The 17,230-nt window shown below is 40.7% G+C and overlaps 3 non-coding genes across 3 annotated transcripts; all 3 read right to left on the bottom strand.

The window, feature by feature from the left end:
• Positions 1 to 8,412: 8,412 nt before the first annotated feature.
• Trnae-cuc (transfer RNA glutamic acid (anticodon CUC)) lies at positions 8,413 to 8,484 on the bottom strand. The gene has a single exon. It is a non-coding gene; the product is annotated as a tRNA-Glu (tRNA).
• A 1,824-nt stretch (positions 8,485 to 10,308) lies between these two features.
• Positions 10,309 to 10,380, bottom strand: Trnae-cuc (transfer RNA glutamic acid (anticodon CUC)). The gene has a single exon. It is a non-coding gene; the product is annotated as a tRNA-Glu (tRNA).
• A 3,845-nt stretch (positions 10,381 to 14,225) lies between these two features.
• Trnae-cuc (transfer RNA glutamic acid (anticodon CUC)) lies at positions 14,226 to 14,297 on the bottom strand. The gene has a single exon. It is a non-coding gene; the product is annotated as a tRNA-Glu (tRNA).
• Positions 14,298 to 17,230: the final 2,933 nt, after the last annotated feature.

Genomic DNA, 17,230 nt, shown 5'->3' with positions numbered 1-17,230 from the left:
CATGGTGACAACAGCAGGTAAAAAAAAAGTATTTCATTGAACCTACCTGTGTCTCTGACAATTGTCAATGACAGACAACAACAACAATGGAAACAAAGGACATTTACCTGTGCGTGTGTGTGGGTTTTTTTCTCTTCCCAACTCTCTCTCTCTATCTATCTATCTATCTCTCTCTCTCTCTCCCTCTCTCTCTCATACGCCGAGCCCACACTTGATCTCCCCCACCGCCCGTTTCACTCATATTATGTCTCTTTTTCTTTTCTGTTCTTTCTTTTTAAAATAATACATTCAACTACACAGCTACACAAAAGACATGTACTGTAGAAATATATCCACACGAGTCATCGAGGGGTAACGAGGCAACGAAAGAGCCCCAAGCTCTTATGGAGTGACGATGAGGGGCGTAAACCTTGCTTGCTTGCGGCTGAAACTTTGCACTCGTTCAAAATCCTAATCCGCCCATCGTTGAAATTCCGAAAAACCTAAAAGCCAAAGAAAAGAAAAGAATTTTTTTAAATCGGTCTAAACTGAAATTTAATATAATTTACATGCAACGCGGTGAACTGGCAGAATCGTTAGACCGCCGATCAAAATGCTTAGCGACATTTCGTCCGGGTTCAGTCCCACTTCACACACACATATATATGTATATGTATGCGTGTGTATCCACAACAAGCTTCTTTTAGTTTCCGTCTACCAAATCCACTCACAAGGCTTCGGTTAACCTGGTGCTAAGCTAGAAGATACTTGTCCAAGATGCCACGCAGTAGAACTGAACCCAAGACCACATGGTTGCGAAACGACTCATTTATGAATAAGACCTTAAAAGAAGGGTCAGGTCACGTTCACATTTTGTCCTTCCTTCTCTGTCTTTCAGTGTAAGCGGCGAAGGATCGTTTCCACATTTGGCATTTACGCAACAAGTCCTTTTTTACCTGTGTATATCGAATAGAACGGGAAATATAACATTTAAGAAATGTGTGCGTGCGTGCGCGCGCGCGTGTGTGTATTGTTTGTTTATAGTTCATACATGTTTAAACGTGCCTCGAAATACACTTTCAATGTTTATAGCTTTATGTTTGTAAACTTCAGACATATATCACAAAAAAATGATCGGATGACATTTCAATTTGACTCCATGATGTGTGTGTGTGTGTGTGTGTGTGTGTGTGTGTGTGTGTGTGTGCGTTTGTTCATATACATAAATTACATGCATATATATATATATATATATATATATATATATATATATATATATATATATATATATATATATATATATATATATAAAGGCATATGTATACGCAATAACATATACATACATACATAAGGTCTCCTCTGTGTGTAGAAAGATTCTATATACTTCATATTTTTTTTAATACTTACATTTATGTTTATACTAAGTATGTATGCATGTATGTATGTATGTATGTATGTATGTATGTATGTATGTACGTACGTATGTGAATACCTTCCGCTGTTATGGTTTCTCATCGAAAGAGGAATAGAGTAGCCAATATGTATTGCATATTATATCATTTATATTTTATTTATACTGAATTTTTGTCGATTCAAGTTTTATGCCACCGCGATCTTAAGATCTTTCGTGTGAGTGTAGTGGTGGCGCATTCATTCTAGTTTTATATACAATGGAATGTTTTCTTCCTTTTGTCTTGATTATCATTTTCATCGGTTCCATTCTAATGTTATTTTATTAAGGCATTGTCCGCGGTTGTCGTCCTACCATTTGCCAATGTTTTGACTTCTCTAAATTTTTATTGATCGGTTTTGCTGTTTATCTGTGTTTCGCTTTTCAAATGTTGTTTTCGGAAATTATTTTTAGCCACCGCCTTGAAGGATTCAGATGAAGAAATCAACTCCATTACTTCTTTGTAAGTTGTGCACTTATTCTATCGACCTCTTTTGCCCGACTACTATTTACGGGGGCGTAAACCAGCCGACACCGATGTCAATTCCTGGTGGTGGTAACAAACACTCATACACAGGCTTCTACACAGTTTCCATCTATTAATTTCATTCACAAGAAAACACTTGCCCTAGGGTCGATTTTCTCGACTAAAGGCGGTGCTCCAGCATGGCCGCAGTCAAATGACTGAAACAAATAAAAGAATAAAAGAATATATTTTCGAAACAACGTAAAATAATTCTCCAAACACATTAAATAGTAAATAATAGCGTCTGAAAAACCCTTTCGGATAGGAAAAGTTGCGGGGTGTCCACGACGGGCAAAATAAAATTTCTATTCAGTGTGAATTTTTCGTCTATTAATTGCCGGATAATGTCGGTTAAACCGAATTCATGTCACTACGTGTTGGATACTACGGTAAAAAAAAAAAGAAAAATAAACGCTAGTGATGTGTTTTTGCTACTGACAGGTCAATCGGTCAGCGGCAGGACATAAGTGGACAGAAGTGAAGCGGTAGGGAGTAACTTCTGTTCAGGTGAGGTGTTTAATTTCCATGTTGAATAGACGCTGTCATGTCTAAAACAGCGTGGGACGTCTTTGTGGTTCAGATTAACGTTGTTTCGCATCCGGTTTTCTTTGAACTCACATTCGTGTGTGTGTGTGTGTGTGTGTGTGTGTGTGTGTGTGTTTATCTCTTATTTATTTATTTTTTTCACTTGTTTCAGTCATTGGACTGCGGTCATGCTGGGGCATCGCCTCCGAGGGTTATAGTCGAACAAATCGGACCCACTAAAGGCGTGGCACGGAATACAGGCAATTTTGTATCGTTTCATTCTTCAAGGTTATCTCTTTGTAATCCAGGATCAAGAAGTCAGGGCAGGTACTAGTTATAGCAAGTACCTGTACTACACAGAATGCAGGTGTCATGAATTGACGACAAGCGTAGGTAATGGAAAACGAAAACCGAAGACATTAAACGACTTCATTGCCGATTGTGGAAGAATGTCCTGCAGGTATTGCCATTCCATGGGACATAATGTGGTGCCCCGGGCAATCAGGAATAGAATCAGAAAGAAAGGACAAAGAATGAAGATGAATATGTTACCACCACCAACACCTCCACCACCAAATCCACCAACGTAACATGTGACCCTCACCACTATAAACAGAACAATTACTTCCGTTTCAGCATGAGCCAGTTGGGAGTCTTTATGTGGTTGCCTTTACCTGCTAGACATAACAGCCAAATCTCCTTCGAATCATACCCAGATGCTTTGAAAAGAAAGAAAAAAAAAACCGCAAACAAAAAAATTTCGTTCTGGGTTCACTGCTCATAGGGAAACGTCGAGATGGTCATGGCTGGAACGCTCTTGATCACAGGTCTGTTTCATCAGAGCTGGTCATGAAGCTATGTAACAACCATTCCGCCGCCGCCGCCACCACCACCACCACCACCACCACTACCACTACTGCTACTACTACTATCACCTCCACCACCACCATTACCATCGTGTTACACCACAACTACAACCACCACTACTGAACATTCCACATTTTTCATTTTTCACCACCACCACCACCAAAAGCAACTCCACCCTTGACCACCACCACTACCACCACCGCTACCTCCACCCGCACCCCTTATTACTAACGCTGTCTTCAATGAACTTCATTCACAATCACGTTTGACCTGATCCACCCCGCATTACTTCCGGTATCATCCACCCTTCCTTAACCGATATCCTGGGTATTAATTATCCCAACATTTGCATTCATCATCACATTCACCCTCACTCCCACGCCCCCTAACGTCACTCTCATTACCATTACCATCATCATCATCATCACCATCGCATCGCGTGCCTCTATGCGGTCGCACGGCCAGCTAGAAACAGCAGTCAAGTCGTCCTTAATTTACACTTTTTACAAGTCCATGAAATGACACGGACAGTGTCGTGTCATCGACGGTTGGAACTGGTCTGCTCCGGCGGAATTGTCCTCAGAAGTGGAACTCACTAGCAGCAGCAACAACAACAACAACAGCACCAGTTTTGTAACCGTAACCTAACCACTGCCACCACCACCACCACCACCACCATTTTCCTCCATCACCATTCCTCACTTCCATTTTCAAAACAAAAAAGAATTTTAGAACAGTAGCAAGCAGTACACGAATATAATAGACATTGTGTGTGGGGAGAGAGAGAGAGGGAGAGGGAGGGAGGGAGAGAGAGAGAGAGAGAGAGAGAGAGAGAGAGAGAGAGAGAGAATTTGTGCATGTGTGTGTGAGTCTATATGTGTATGTATGTGTGTGAGTGCGATCACCCGCCAGGTGGATTACTAACGATGATGTTCTTTCTGCTCTATACGTATATCAAGTACTGCACACAGATGCATACATACAGACGGACTGACAGACTGACGGACAGACGGACAGACGGACAGGTACGCAGACAGACTGTCAGACAAACAACTGCTTCGAGATCTTCGACTTCTATTCTTTTATTCTTTCACTTGTTTCAATCACTTGACTGCGGCCATGCTGGGGCACCGCCTTTAATCGAACAAATCGACCCCAGGGCTTATTCTTTGTAAGCCTAGTACTTATTCTATCGGATTCCCTTTTGCCGAACCGCCAGGTTACGGGGAGGTAAACACACCAACATCGGTTTATCAAGCGATAGTGGAGGGACAAACACAAACACAAACACACACATTCACACACACACATGCGATGGGTTTCTTTCAGTTTCCGTCAACCAAATCCACTCACAAGGCCTTAGTCGGCCTGAGGCTATAGTAGAAGATACCTGCCCAAGGTGCCATGCAGTAAGACTGAACCTGGAACCATGTGGTTGGTAAGCAAGCTTCCTACCACACAGCCATTCCTGCGCCGATGATACCTCATTACAAATTCACGTTTCTACCAATAATAATCGGTGTCTTGGCTTTGTGGGTAAATGCCTAAGTGACATTTTGGATAAGCTTGGGTTTTCAGGAAAAGAAATCATCCAACAAGTTTATACATTATAAATGCAATCTGTAAGTGGAACAGTAAAAATATGCAAGACTTTTCTCAAGTTTAGAATGTGAATTTGTCCTTGTTATCTTACATTCCAAGGATGGAGCTTTGTATCTTAGTCGGAAACCATCTCCTTTCTTAGATGAAAAATCCAAATAATTAAGAATAGAAGAGAACACACACACACATACACACACACACACACACACACACACACTCATACATATATGTATACGCACACACACACACATCCATCCATCCATCCATCCATCCATCATTCCATACATACATACATACATACATACATACATACATACATACATACATACATACATACAAACACACACACTTATAAATGCATACCACCACCATCTCACAAGACTCCAGACACCGACTTCCACATTTTAAGACTCTTTATAACGCCATCAATGGTTGGGCTTGGCACTCGGTACTTCCTGATTTCCCAAAGAAACAGATAAAAGACAAGGTAACATAATAGCTTCGCAGCTAAACTCCTTAAACAGCCCACACCTTTACGTACACGTACGCACCTTCGTACAGGTGCGCGCACACACACGCACGTACACACACCCCTTCACACACACACACACACACGCTTGCTTTCAGACATACACGCGCGCTCTCACACACACATATACATGCAAACATACACATACGCACTCCTCAGACACACATTCGTACCTTCACGCGTCCACAAACTACGTACACGCACCTTCGTACACGCAGACACACTCATACTCAAACGCATACGTACACACCTTTACTTACAGCCATAAACACACACGTATTTACACCTTCACACACACACACACACGCACGCGCACACATACGCCATACATACACGTCTTCACACACACACACACACGCATACATGCACACTTTCATACACACACATACACTTCTTTACAAACAACCACTCGCACACACGCACACACCCTTTACATACACACACATCTTCACATACACACGCATATATCTTCATGCATACACACGCATGCATGCACACTTTTACACACACACGCACAAACACTTCACATGCACACATACAGTTTCACACGCAAGCACAGCCTTGAGCACGCACGTACACACACCGACTTCTGCATCTCCATCCCCCATCTGAGCAGACCCCTTCTACCGACATCCTACCCTGCTACAGACCCCCTAACCACTGCCGCAACCACCTGGCAAACAATTCGCCAGCATTCATGGGACCACCTACCAATTAACACCGCAACACACGTCAGGCTTCAATGAAGAAAGCGGAATACACTTTTAGAAACTTCAAAGGAACACAAACGAATGAGTTTCTTGGAAGAAGGAGAACCAAGGTGCTTCAGAATTAAACAGCACCACGACCAAAACCACCAGCATACGCGCATCGTTCGCTGTATGTATGTATGTATGTATGTATGTATGTGTGTATGTATGTATGATGCATGTATACATGCATACACACACACGTACACATACACACACACACACACACACACACACACACACACACATATATATAGATAGAAAAACAAAAGACGAAAGTAGGTGTATAAACAACAAACAGATGTATTAGATTAACGCTCGGGATGGTGAGAAAGTCTTTTACGTTTCGAGCCTACGCTCTTCAGCAGAATTTAATAAAAAGACTTGTGCATTTAGCGGTCAAGTAAGGTGACTAGTTAAAAAAGGGGGCGGGGTTGACAGATGTTGAAAGAAGGGGACAAACACAAACTCACACAAAAAAACCCATAAATAATTATGCAAATTACACAGCCACTCCTGTAGGCGCAGGAGTGGCTGTGTGGTTCTGGGTTCATTCCCTCTGCGTGGCACCTTGGGCAAGTGTCTTCTACTATAGTCTCGAGCCGACCAAAGCCTTGTGAGTGGATTTGGTAGACGGAAAACTGAAAGAAGCCCGTCGTATATATGTATATATATGTGTGTGTGTGTGTATATATGTTTGTGTGTCTGTGTTTGTCCCCCACCCCCAACATCGCTTGACAACCGATGCTGGTGTGTTTACGTTCCCGTAACTTAGCGGTTCGGCAAAGGGGGATCCGATTGAATAAGTATTAGGCTTAGTCGATTTCTTCAACTAAAGGCGGTGCTCCAGCATGGCCACAGGGAAATGACTGAAACAAGTAAAAGAGTAAATAAATATATAAATATTAAGGTCGATTTGCCGTCCGAAGGCAAGTGCCCCAGCTTGGCCGCAGTCCGGTGACTGATACATGTAAAAGAAGGTGAAATTAAATAACGTGTAGCCCCTGCGTAAGAAAAAGAAAACGGGATCGTCATGGCTGGAGCGCCTTTGGTTACAGGAGGGCTACAACGGCGATGCTTTTTTTCTCATAGGCTGACCTAGAAGTAAACAACAACAACAACACTGACTTTAAATGCGTCACCGCCATCACCACAACCAACACCGACACCACCATACCACCGCCACTGCTACCACCACCACCACAGACACCGAATACCAGATGAGTCAATGCGTTTGCTTACCTTTTTACATTTACCTGTCTATCATAAAAGTTGAGTAGTAGTAGTAGTAGTGGTGGTGGTAACATCACATCTTGACAGCTAGGCTGTGAGCCAGCTGTTAGTCGTAGCACACCCTGCCTTAAATCTGACTCACATCACACACACAAACACATACACACACACACACACACACACACACGCATACACACACACACACACACACACACACAACTGTATATCTATACATGTGTGTGTAATTTATGTATATAGATGTATATATATATATACATATGTATACATCAGGTAAGTTCGTACATTAACATAATTAGTGCAGTGGGCCGAGGAGCGTAAATTAATTAAAAATAACCCCGTGGTGAGAGGAAATAATTATGAACTTAATGATTAATTTTAGCAAAAGTAGATAAGAGAGGCAACTTTAGAATTTTAATTAATAAAAATGATAAAAATAGAATGTGGATAACATAATCGGGAATGGGACTCATCTTGATAATGGAGGGATAACTTCGGACATATTTCAGTCTTATTAGAACTCCTCAGTGAAGTAGACTCCTTATCTGTGCTGATAGAGAAAGAGGTCATGGATGCTAGTACACACATTGAAGCATTACGGCAAAACAAACCGATAAAATACCAGTGTTAGCCAAACATATGAAAATGTATTATCGTAAATGTGGCGATTAAACTGACCAAAATATTGCAAAAGTGGTTACTCAGACCTTTTTACTACTGAAGGGCCCTTCGTAAAATTTTAAGCGACGTGGCCCCGAAATTGTAATTGTGCTGCTGTTTCGGATTAAATTTGTAACGGAAAGAAGAAGAAAATTGTTATATTTGCATAAATATTCCGACAATGAAGAGGAATTACTTGGTGTAAGCATAATTTTAAAGATGGCTTCTACAGTGAGGAGGCATTACTTTTATTAAAATGAAGCAAAATAGCTATTTCCCAAGCGGGGAATCGAACCCCGGCCGCCGCGGTGAGAGCGCGGAATCCTAACCACTAGACCACTTGGGATGCTGAATACAAAAGCAGCAAAATAAGAATATAGTCGAATGTGTAAATATTCTGGTGAACAGTTGCGCCTGTGTATTGATGTCAAGCTAAGCAATTTTATTTAGAGTCAGCCTCTCAACAGCCTACATAACGCTACGCTCCCTCTCTCCTGTTGACTGCCTTCGAGAAGAAACATTTCGGGCATAACTAGATATCTGCCCACCCCTCCCGAATTTGGATGATCATAACTTTCAGAAAAATGAATGTTTTTTAATGAAATTTTCTACGAATTTGTGTTATATCATGCAGATTCCGAATTTTACACGTCTCTATTTAAATGAGCGCGTGCATTCCTTATTTTTGCTTCTGCTGTCTTCTGTCTTCGAATAGAAATATTTCGTAGGTTTCGAAGTTTTGGGGTTTTTTCCCAAAATATAGAAGAATTATTCATTTCTGGTTAAATGTAAAGTAGTGAGAGTTTGAGATTAATTTTATTCTTTTACTTGTTTCAGTCATTTGGCTGCAGCCATGCTGGAGCACCGCCTTTTAGTCGAACGAATCGACCCCGGGACTTATTCTTTGTAAGCCTAGTACTTATTCTATCGATAACCTTTTGCCGAACCGCTAAGTTACGGGGATATAAACACACCAGCATCGGTTGTCAAGCGATGGAGGGGACACACACACACACACACACACACACACACACACACACACATACGACGGGATTCTTTCAGTTTCCATCTACCAAATCCACTCACAAGGCTTTGGTAGGCCTGAGGCTATAGTAGAAGACACTTACCAAAGGTGCCACGCAGTGAGACTGAACCCGGCATCACGTGGTTGGTAAGCAAGCTACTTACCACATCCAGCATGGTTTGTTTTCTTTCTCAATTAAGACTATGTCTGGCTTCCTGTTCTTTATCTCATGGTTGCACTGAATCATAAAATCCCAAAGGATCTTTGCATTTCTATTTTCGACGATGCCTTCAGGTTTGTGGTCATATCAATTTTTTGCTCTGTCAAGTCCATACTTGTTATAAAGTGTACAGTGGACAAGCCTGGCTATATTGTCGTGGCGTCTCTTATATTCCTTTATTATTATTATTATTATTATTATTATTATTATTATTATTATTATTATTATTATTATTATTATTATTATTATTATTCACATTATTGTTTGGATTCTCGATGAATTGTTATCGCTTCAGCAAATATATTGTTGACTGATGTTCTATAAACGAGAGCCATTAACCTCGTACAGATACAGTGATCAGGAATAACTTTGACTGATGAGACACTCAATGAGGTTGAAATACGGCAGTATCTCAAAGTCTCTTTACATCAACAAATCGGATGTGCTGTGAACACACATCGAACAGTAACCTATATACCATCAACTCGTAATACGACGATAATATATAAGTTTAAGAAAATTATATTTAGAAATCCCAATTATGTTTAAACATCAGAAATCTTTTTCCCTATTTTGAGAGCAATCCTCGTACATTTCACTATCAATTTAGTTTGCTTAAAGTGAACGATTATCGCATAATTCAGGTGAAAATAAAGAAACCATTCATTTACTTATTTATTAGTTTTAGTAAAAATAAATAAATAAAAAAATAAATAAATAAATGAGTGGAAATCAGACCGGTGAGTATGTTAAATTAGTAAGGCACTAAAAGAGAATGACTCTCCCCAGACACAATAAAATATGCTTCAACATACGAATTCACATAAAGAATCTTGCAAGCCATATGCAAAAACGAAATAACGAAACCAGTTATTATCATACACCCAAAAGGAAAAAAAAACACACACACAAACAAACAAAAGCTTTTCCCAAGCGGGGAATCGAACCCCGGCCGCCGCGGTGAGAGCGCGGAATCCTAACCACTAGACCACTTGGGAAGCTGACAGCGGAAGCTGAAAATTTGATATATACAGAATTATTTGCAACTGCTTGTAAAGAGTCGCGTTTGTCTGTTGGCGTTAAGTAAAGTAGGTAACTTCATGTTCAATCGAGATAAACACGATAAAGTACATGCAAAATAAAGTACATGACATCGTTTTTTTCCTTTCCAATCCAGAAGAAGAGTCCACTTCTTTGTGGGTAGAGTAGATATAATTATTTGCAGTTGAATGGAAAGTGGACAGTGAAACTTTGAATCCAGTTGAAGTTTAGTATTTCGCAATAGATTTATGAAAAAGGTATTTTGACCCCATCATCTTTAATAAACTTCAACGTAGAGTAAAGATTCTAATATAGTTAATGTTCAAAATATTCGTCTACGTTGCTCAAATACATGCCACTGGACACTCTTAGTTATTTCCCTAAGTAAATTTTTACTTAAATTATGCAAAGAGCTATAAATGTATTCTACTTTTTTTTGTAAAAGTTTGGCAACAGGAAATAGGATTGAATAAATGTCGAGTTAATGACGCTTATTGAGCCAGAAACACGCCTCCGCGATTGTCTTATTTCCAGATAATGAACCTGTTCTTTTCCGTAACAGCTTGTCAACTTCCAGAATTCTTGAATCTTGTGATTATCTCCCCTGCTCAAGCGAAGCTGATCTTGCCATTTGGTAATTATGATACTCAGCCCGAGTAGGAGATAATTTTTGCTTTTTTAAATCAAGAACTTATTTTGTATAGTATTTGATATGACTATTTTTTCTAAGGTTATATAATCTATATTTACGGACAAACATAAGTGTACAGAGAAGAGGAAATGAAACTGGAGAAGCGTTGAAACTCAGTATATGCAGGAACCCTACGTACAAATATAACTTAATTCAACCGGCCCTCCGTCGGTTACGACGACGAGTGTTCAAGATGATCCAATTAACGCAACAGCCAACTTGTGAAGTTAACCTGCAAGTGGCTGAGCACTCCACAGACATGCGTACTTTTAATATAGTTCTAGAGGGAGAAGGAACATGACACACAATGTGACAACGCCGGCCCTTTGAAATGCAGGTACTACTCATTTTTGCCAACTAAGTAAATTGGAACAACGTGAAATAAAGTGACTTGCACACGGATACAACGCACCGCCGGGAATCGAGTTCACGGCCTTACAACCGTGAGCCGAATTGCCTTACCACTAAGCCACGCGCCTTCACATGTACGAAAATAAATGCACACGGAAATGAAATAGAAACGAAAAGCGATAATTTCGTCGACTAAGTTGGACATGTTCAGCCACAGTAAAAGTGTTTTCCCTCGTGAACGTTCGTACAAAGTGGTGACGCTTTGCTTGGTAAACATGACACTAAGATCTCATTTTAACACGTAGCCAGGTCTAGTTTTCGACCAACAATCAAACGCTTGTTTATAATCGAAAATGGTTACGAACCTATTTTAAATTTCTCATTCAGAATAAAGTTTGGCGTTTCTCGTATTAATTGTTGTTAATTATTTTTATAATTACAACAGAATATTGAACTTTGAGCCTCTGCTTTACGTTGAACAATAAATAATGACTTGTAAAGAGAAAATAATTCTGCAAACTGGAAGGCTGTTAAGTGACTTGGCACGAAAGTGATACAAACATTATTCTGATATAATATACGAAGGGGGAAAGCCCCACTGCTGTTGCTGTCTTCGTTTCTGCCCACTAACACTACTTGGGTTTCGATGTCTCACGGTCAGTTGGTGACTCCTTGGTCCTCAATGTAATAAGTGTTTCCAGGACTTCAACGGTAGGATAAAATGCAATCCCGAAGATAGCTGGTACGATTTAAACTCGGTCAATAATCTTTCTGCTCTAGGCACAAGGTCCGGAATTTTGGGGAAGGGGCCAGTCGATTAGATTGACCTCAGTATGCAACTGGTACTTAATTTATCGACCTCGAAGGGATAAAAGGCAATGTCGACCTCGGCGGAATTTGAACTCAGAACATAAAGACAGACGAAATATCGCTAAGCATTTCGCCCGGCGTGCTAACGTTTCTGTTAGCTCACCCCGCTTTCGAACGCGGTCAATAATGAACAAAATAATTATTGTTCAGTGGATTACCATTTGTGCCAACGTCAAAGACCAATAATAATGACTTCAAATTTTGACGAAGAGCCGGCAGTTTCAGTGGAAGTCTAAATCGATTACATTAGCCCCAGTGCATGACTAGTACTTATTCTATTTATCCCGAAAGAATGAAAGGCAAAGTTTTGGCGGAATTTGACCTCAAAACATAGGGGCGGACGAAATGCCGATAAGCATTTAGTCCGGTGTGCTAACAATTCTGTCAGGTCACGATAAGGATATTGCAATAAATTGTATTAAAACAATAGTAATGATAACGAGTTCAAATTTCGTGGTCAAGGTCGGTAATTTTAGTCACATGATTGTGTATATTATGATTTAAGTTTGAATATTTTCGAAATATCTAAGGATTGGCGTTAAAGTCTTATATTGTATATTTCAGAAGATTAATGAAGTTGGTGGATTTAGTAATCATTAATCGTCTTTATGCAGTATCTTGTAAGAAGCAAATCGATTCTGTTTCCCCAGCGCAGCAGAGCAAGCGAGGTTGTTATATATCTAATTATACAAAAAAAAAAAAAAAGTATTTAAACGACAAAACGTCAAAGCTAGCTACAGTTGCATGACTAATGTTGGTAACACCATCGCAAGTGACAAGCACTTCGTACCAACCAATCAGCAGCCCAATCCGCTTAATAAGCTCCCAGAACGGAAACCGATTCTATGGACAGTTATCCGAATAATTGCGTGCAAGGCTTAGATTAAGGATTAAGAAGTTTGCTTCGCGAGCACGTGGTTTCGAGTAGAGTCTCTCCAAGCGGTAGCTTGGGCAAGTGTCTACTACTATAGCCTCATGCTAACCAATGCCTTGTAAGTGAATTTCGTTGACGGAAACTGTGTGGCAGCCCGTAGTATATGTATGTGTCTTTGTGATCGTGTTTCCCCCTCTCCCCACTCCTACCCACGTTTTGACAAGGTGTGTTAGTTTACTTACGTCCCCTTAACATAGCGCTGCGGCAAATGATATCGATAGAATAAGTACCAGACTTCAAAGGCATAAATACTGGGGTCATTTTATCCGACAAAAACCCCCTTCAAGGCGGTGCTCCAGTATGGCCGCTATCCAATGACTTTAACAAGTAAAAGATAAAGACACCATCAACTGGTAATCTAACGAACATTCGTTAGATACCGTGATTATCAAGAGGAGAAGGGTGGAGAAATGGTGGGGGGGGGAGGGTCATGCTTGAAATTTCGAGGAATGAATTGTCATTTTTTGTTCTTGCATTTGGTTTGAAAGATTCTTGATTTGAACTCCTGTGTTGAAACATTGTATAACGGGAGGGTCATTATGTCAATGTAAGCTGCGAATGGCGACAAAAGGGACTTTGAGAAATCTAGTTGATTGATTGATTGACCAAATCATTAATCAAAAGAATCGATTGGTTCATTGGATAAATGGTTAACCAACTGACAAATGAAAATCAAGAAGTGAAAGAGAATCAGGAGAGTGTGCTTATTATTAGCATAATCACCACCGCCCCCACAAGATACAACAGAATGTTTTAACAACAACTCACATGAAAAGCCTTGCAAACGAAATCCCCACAGCATTTTGATGACAGAGTATTTATTTAGAGTAATTCAGCCATATAATTACTACGTAATTGATGGGAGTATAAGAAAATTCGTTTATCATAACATCAAACTAAAAAAAAAAAAAAATGAAAAGAGTTAACGTAAGAAAAAATTTGATAAAAATAGCTATTTCCCAAGCGGGGAATCGAACCCCGGCCGCCGCGGTGAGAGCGCGGAATCCTAACCACTAGACCACTTGGGAAGCTGACGGTAACAGCTGTAAAATATCGTTATATGCTTATAAACAATAAATGGATGCTGATGGTTGTCGTCAAGCACTAGGAGAGACAATTGTTAATACTAATAGTAATAGTAACTGTAGTAGCAGCAGCAGCAGCAGTAGTAGTAGTAGTAGTCACTGCTTGTGCATTATGTCATAGACAAAGACTGTTGTTGTTTAGTAGCGTGTCGGACTGATAAACAAACCTCTGATCGAAAGCATTCCAAACGTGACCATTCCGCCTTATTTAAAGGCGATTCTAGGACAGCATTATCATAATATGTCCTTTATCGTTTACTTGCTTCACTCATTGGAATGCGGCCAAGCTGGGGCAACGCCTTGACGGGTTTAGTCAGACACATTGACCTCAGTACATTTTTTTTTAAAATGTCTAGTACTTATTCTATCGTAAACAAACGAACACCGGTTGCCAAGCTGTGGTGGGGACAAACAGACAGACACCCACACACACATACATACACACACGATGGGCTTCCCCACAGTTTCCGCCTATCAAACTCACTCACGCGCTATTGGTTAGCCCAGGGCTATAGCAGAAGACCCTTGCTTACCTAAGGCGCAGCGCAATGGGACTGAACCCCAAACCTCGTGGTTACACTGGAAAGCGAGCTTCTTGACCACACAACCATGCCTCGTAAGTCTTGATATGCAGAAGAGATGCTGCTATTTCTAGCAGCTTTAATGACCACAGAAGCAGCTCTGTCGAGGCTCGTTGTTGTCTTCGCGCTGTTTAGCCCTAGGTCAACCATGATCGAGTAAATTTATAAATAAAAAGCGTTCCCAGCTGTGTTAGATATGCGTTGTTAGTTTTTCAGGCATCGTATATCTAGGTGTACATTGTCCAGTGCGTTTTTTTTTTATCCAAAAATGGTAGTGTGACATTAGAAGGGAAGATTTGGTTGTTATTTTTAGCAAGTCGAGCGACTACCTACGATCTGTAATAGTATTAGCAGTGACTGGTTACAGACGAGACGAGTCATCGAGATTAAATAAATAAATGCGATTAAGAAGCACGCTTTGCGATCAAGTGACTTCGGTTTCAGTTCCACCGTACGGCACTTTTGGGTAAGTTTCTTCTTTTATAACCCCAGGCCGACCAATGCCTTGTGAAGGAATTTGGTAAACGAGAATTGTGCGTATGTGCATGATCGAACGAGCGCATACGTGTGTGTGTGTGTGTGTGCATATTACTAGCGTAGCTGGGGGGGGGGAGACTAGGAGCGGCCCACCCCGGGCGGCACTTTTGGGTTTGCTGTAGGCAATATGTGGTCTTTGTGGGGTCCGAGGGCAGCAAATGGAAGGGCTGCCCCGAGCAACACACACTAGCTACGCACACGCTAGCTGCTCTGTGGTCATTAAAGCTGCTAGAAATAGCTGCATGTCTTACGAGGCATGGTTGTGTGGTTAAGAAACTCACTTTCCAATGCAACCGCGTATATGCACGCGTGTATAATACGGTTCGATACTCATGTGTTGCTAATTGAACCAGTAATATTCTGTTCGATTGATCAGACTACAGAATGATTTTGTAGTGTAAATGGCCAGGTAGCAGTCTGTTAGGCCAGGTCAAATGGTGTCGGGTGGACATGCACCGTTGCGCCATTTGTCGGTATATTCCTGGGTTCTCCCGGGTAACACGTCGAGTAGAGCCACAGTCGACCCCCGTCTCCGCGGGTTACCTTTTTTAACTGCTGTGACTATGTAATATGTGGTCGAAGAGCATGAACCCATCAACCCAGCCGGATTTTCTGTGAAGGGAACTCGCTAAGCAAAGGCTAACTCGGAAAAATCGCGCAACATGGACAAACAGTCTGAGCTGGTGAACCTTTGAAATTCTTTATAGTTTACTGAGATTTATAATGGATTGAGTGATTGGCATCGTCTGATCGCGACTTGTATAATCTTCTTGCAAGCACGCTCGCTGTTCTACTCTGGGGAATTATTTATAGAATTGATTTGCTTCCGCGGCTGATCTGAAAATGACAAATGAAGAGACACCCAGAACAATTTGCAATGCACACATCTATGTTTGGTATTTTGTCAAAATGTGACTCTCCAAGCATCAGCTGAGTGAGATGTCGCCTTTCAGCAAATAAATTAATGTCCCTATACTACAGGATGCATTGTGTAATTACTGCATTTTTGCACATTTGACAGTTAAGTGCATAGAAATTAATTATCATACTGTTGTGTCTGGGGAGAGCCATTCTCTTTTAGTGTCTTATTAATAATTAATTAATTAATTAAAAGAAACATTGATGGATGATATAATAGAAATGATGTAAGCCAGAACAGACAGTATAAGAAATGGTACATTATATATTTGCTTAATCGCTTGTTGAACGAAGTAAAGTAGGGAAAACGTGCTGGGAACACAAATCAGAGGCCTGTAGATCGAACCTACGCTCTGCCAATTTCCATATTTATACATCGCAAGTGTGTTATCTACAACTATACCAACTAAATACATACACACACACACACACACACACACACACACATATATATATATATATATATATATATATATAAAAAAGTGTGGAGGCACAATGGCCCAGTGGTTGGGGAAGTGGACTCGCGGTCGTAGAATCGCGGTTTCGATTCCTAGACCGAGCGTTGTGAGTGTTTATTGAGCGAAAACAACTTAAGCTCCATCAGGCGGTGGTGGAGAACTCTGCTGTACTCTTTCACCACAACTTCTTACCACACAGCCACTCCGTTATGGTATTAGAAACTTTGGCACTTCGTCCGAAATTTAGATCTCGTAAACCCGGGTTCTCGTAAAGCCGGTCAAATTACATTATTCAGCAGACATTTATACAGGGTCAAGATCGTGCCAACTGCCCGCTGTGTACTAAAACTCAAGTAGCGTAGACGACAACAACAGGGTTTTT

This window comes from Octopus bimaculoides, chromosome 11, assembly GCF_046866305.1.
Source record: "Octopus bimaculoides isolate indiv1 chromosome 11, ASM4686630v1, whole genome shotgun sequence".
In the NCBI taxonomy this organism is placed as follows: Eukaryota; Metazoa; Mollusca; class Cephalopoda; order Octopoda; family Octopodidae; genus Octopus; species Octopus bimaculoides.
Note: the sequence above shows the minus strand (reverse complement) of the source record. Positions and strands in the feature narration are given on the sequence as shown.